Below are 4,408 nucleotides of genomic sequence, written 5' to 3'. Positions count from 1 at the left end.
AGATAACCATTCGGCTATATCCTTATCACTAACCCTACACCCCCCCTCCCTAAGAACTCTCTGTAGAGACTGTCGGCCTCCAAACCCCCCTGGATTTGAAACATCGTAGTAAATTCGTTTCATTTGCTGAAAAAAAGTCAAACAAATGCGGTGATTGTAAAGTACAAAAGGGTTTATTCACTCAGTTTACAGATTAACAATTATAATTGGATACTTTAAACGACGCATAAACAGGCGACATTGCCTATCATAGTAATGCATTAAACAAGATACAGTATCTTTTACAGCTCTAGAGATATCAGTATTCAGACCATTGACGAGATGATAAAGACAGGCTTCAGACACGTATGTATACAACACAAGCAAATACTCCCATTGTAAAACATTTCAGGGATCAGCGCAGTTAGAAAAACATTTAAAGGTATTTCACATTTTACAGAATCAGCAATCATTTCAGCCCAATATTTAGGATCCACCAACATATGGATTTCAAGCGTAGCTCTTTTTAGCTCAGGGAAACATTTTGTATCGACAGACAAGGGGTTTTTAAAGAGGTTCCGACAAGCCAATTTGTCAACTACGAGTTCAAACAGAAGACCCTCCAACTCACTCTGCATTCTGTCTCGCGTCATGCGGCTCCCCATCTTCAAAGTCAAAAGCACCGTAATAAGTCAGAGGAGCCTGGGGGTCTGTAAAGTTTCTATGATAGAAAGATCTAGTTATCTTGTTAACCACTTCTTGAGTCCTTTCGTCCAGGTCCTGTTGCAGCTGCTGGAGCTTCTCTTTTATGTAAGGTTCAGGTCTCAGTTCAATTAAACAATCCTCAATCAGTTTCTGAATCTTGTTAGAGGTAGGAAAATATCGAGTAGATGAAGAGCCTTAGAAACCAGAATCTTTAATCAAGGTACGTGTATTTTAGCTATTATTTCTTCAAACCTCCTGTTGAAATAACCGTAGTCCGCTTCAAAGAGACAGCTATGACATCTCTGGCTGGGGTGATCCACGGCGCCATTTTTCTGCAGATCCCGATCTATGATCACTTCCAGTAGAGAGGCCAGAAGGCCCTTGACAATCTTGAGGATTCTTGTGAATGTCACTCCGTAAAGGCTGTCGGGGTCATCGTGATCCTCAGGAGGGTCTGTAGGAAGAGCGTGAGACAACGGTATAAAGACAGGTTCGGTTGGCACCTCTGGCTCCATAGGAGGGGTGGTAGGAAGACTCTGGTTCGGCAGATCGTAACAAGGTAGAAAACACACTTTTTCAGATACACACCATTGCCACGGCGCCTCGGGATCTTCAGCGTCCCTATTCTCTGGAACGTAATCAAAATCAAACCACTCGTCGCAAGAGCTGTCTGAAATGTCTCCAAATGCTGCAGAAGCCATGCTGACGGTTGTTCTCTTTTAAGCAGTATGAACCTTGAATAAGAACCTCCTTTTTATTAGAACCCTGAAACACACCCCCATAGATAGCGTCATACCCTATAACATGTCCAAACATGCCAGTGCTCTGGGGGGTCTTTGAAACGACATTACATATATACAAATTCACCTATGTCGGATAGGAAGCCGGTGTGGACCGATGGTAAGGCGGCTGGAATGTCCCAGGACTCTGCAAAAAGCCATGGAGCGTGACAGCTCTCAGCAATGACTACGGGGGATCGAAGCCCTCCGCCGGCTAACATTTTTTTATTTTCACTTTTTCTAAATTACATTTTCATATACACGTCATTTATAAACAACCCAAAATAGGTGTTTTTCAAGTTTTTAAACTACAAAAACTCTACCCTACTCTAAAGCCTTAAGACTGTTTTCAGGGGGGGACTATCGTGGCCAAGTGGTTATGGCATTAGATTTAAAATCTAATGGGTGAACAACCCTCACAGGTTCGAATCCTGTTGATAGTAATTGTAACATTTTTATTTTAAAAATATATCCTTTAACACTACAACAAAAATTCAGTTTTAACAGAAAAAGAAGACCCTTATTCCTAATTACATTTTATTTGGTCTTAAAATAATCCTATTAATCCAAAGAATGTACTTCTAAAATAACTTTAAATACGTTTTTAGACTTTATTTTGAAAACAATTGGAGACCGCTGCAATATTAAAATCAACCGACAGAGGGCAGTATGTTGAACTGCTAATCAATCCTATATGTTAAACCCATATATATATATATATATATATATATATATATATATATATATATATATATATATATATATATATATATATATATATATAACAAAAACATTGTCAATGTTAAAAAACAAGTTAGAAAAACGCATCAGCCGTTTAAAGGGGTGATATCAAACACAAAAGTCCAAGTTAGGAGAAGCAATTAGGCCAATCTTGTCAAGCATCAAGCAAATAGGCACAATTGGAAAGGTGCTGGGGCCCAAGATTCACACAATTCTTGCTTCTAACTTGGCAACTTTTTTTGATCGCTTCGCTCCACTTTATCGCTCCACTTGAAATGCGGTGTGGCGCAGCGGGCTAAGGTCGTGTGCTCTTCAAGAACATCATGTTGCAAGTTCAAACCACTTGAAATGATCTTTGTATGACTTGAAGTGACTGAGACACTGAGACTGATGTGTGTGTCTCAGAGTGTTTGTGTCTCAGTGTATGTGTGTCTCAGTGTGTGTGTCATTGTGTGTGTGTCTCAGTGTATGTGTGTCTCAGTGTGTGTGTGTCAGTTTATATGTGTGTGCCTCAGTGTGTGTGTGTGTGTGTGTGTGTCTCAGTGTGTGTGTATGTATCTCAGTGTGTGTGTTTCTCAGTGTGTGTGTGTGTGTCTCAGTGTGTGTATATCAGTGTGTGAGTGTGTCTCAGTGTGTGTCTCAGTCACTTCAAGTCATACAAAGAGGGAAAGATATTCGAGAATGTGTATGGTAAATAGACAGACAGACATTACAAGAGAGTAATAAGTAGAGTAATATAAGAGAAATGAGAAAAGATTTGAAAGTAAAATAATGGTAGAAGGGACTTTTGGATAGTATTGAAAGTGTAAACATTATATTCTTATAGTTGCATGAGAGGTGAAAACAATATGTCTATTTTGGTAGGTATTGATATATTGATATTTACGTAGGTACAAAACTACAATGTTATAAATGGTTCAAAAGGTACATATGCATGTCCGTGCGAAAGGGTAGTATACTAACACATTTTAATGCTGGAAAAAAACATTATTCTCCTTGATATAGTGGTATTATGAACTTAGGCTAATGTAAGGCATTTGTAAAGCATTAGATCTCTTCATAAAAGGCCATATATATTTCGTTTATGGTTTGACTTCAATAAGTGCATCATTTGCATGCACCCATTTTCCAGTAGCACCCACAGCAAGAACAGACACATAGTGTCCTGAAGTAACATCCTGTCCTTGGTGTATGATAATGGAATCCAATTGGTAATTCCTGTTGTCCACAGTAATTGTGCTCTTCTGCACAGCAGTAAACTTAGCATTGTGTCACTTTGTAACGGTCCCGTCTGGTTTGGTTTCCCAAAGCATAAGTTGGACTGCAATCAGTCTCCCTGCTGATTGAATAAGTTCACGTTTCATGATTGGAGAAATTTTGCATTGCCTATGTAGCGATCTCGGTTCCCGCAGGCAGGCGCATCACACTGGGCGAGGCACACCACACACAGGCGGAGGGCGGGCGCGAACCCGGGACCTCTCGCTCTAAAGCATAGCGCCGATACCGCTGTACAAAAGAGCCAGCTCCTTTGCAAGGAGTGTATATCGGGCTTATGTCTTTGTGTGTGATTACGTCACCTACCAGCCCTGCTGCTGCCTTCCCCCGTGCACGCTACACCTACATTTGCTACCAGGAATCATTGCCCATTTGTCATTTCTAGAAATGTGTTCTTCCAAACACATGGAATCTGTACCAGCAGGTACATGTAGAGGATAAATATACAACTCCTCTCGGTTTGATGAGCAGTAGTTACATGTAGTACATAGAATGCCATGACTTATTGTGACTGAAACCATGCAAGATACTTCAGGACAAATTTCAGATAATTTGGTGAGAAACTCTGCAACATGTTGCTGCTCACCTCTACTGAAAGGTTCTCCTAAGAAGTGACAAATATCCACAGTAGTTAGAGACGCAGTGGATGGCAAGTGATCCTATTTGTGAACAAAGCTCCTGATAGCCTCTTGTTGACTGTGTTTTAATGAATCCTTCAGAGGTTGCAAGTGAAGAAGGCACTGCAATGTTGCATGTGCATAGCATGAGGTGAAACTGGGGTTGCTCAAGCCTCTGAATGGATGTGTAAGTGCAATATTCTCTTAGAAGACTGAGGCTTTTGCTGTTCCTGAACATTAATGATGGCTCGGTGAATGAAATGCGCATGATCTTTTACCTTGTGTCCCTTGTGCGTGTTAGTGTCCTTCAAG

The 4,408-nt window shown here is 40.5% G+C and overlaps 1 non-coding gene across 1 annotated transcript; it reads left to right on the top strand.

Annotated features, from left to right (window-relative positions):
- Positions 1–1,822: 1,822 nt before the first annotated feature.
- trnal-uaa (transfer RNA leucine (anticodon UAA)) lies at positions 1,823–1,906 on the top strand. The gene has a single exon. It is a non-coding gene; the product is annotated as a tRNA-Leu (tRNA).
- The last annotated feature ends 2,502 nt before the right edge of the window (positions 1,907–4,408 follow it).

This window comes from Acipenser ruthenus, chromosome 23 (assembly GCF_902713425.1).
Source record: "Acipenser ruthenus chromosome 23, fAciRut3.2 maternal haplotype, whole genome shotgun sequence".
NCBI lineage: Eukaryota > Metazoa > Chordata > Actinopteri > Acipenseriformes > Acipenseridae > Acipenser > Acipenser ruthenus.
This window is presented reverse-complemented; position numbering and strand designations above follow the sequence as displayed.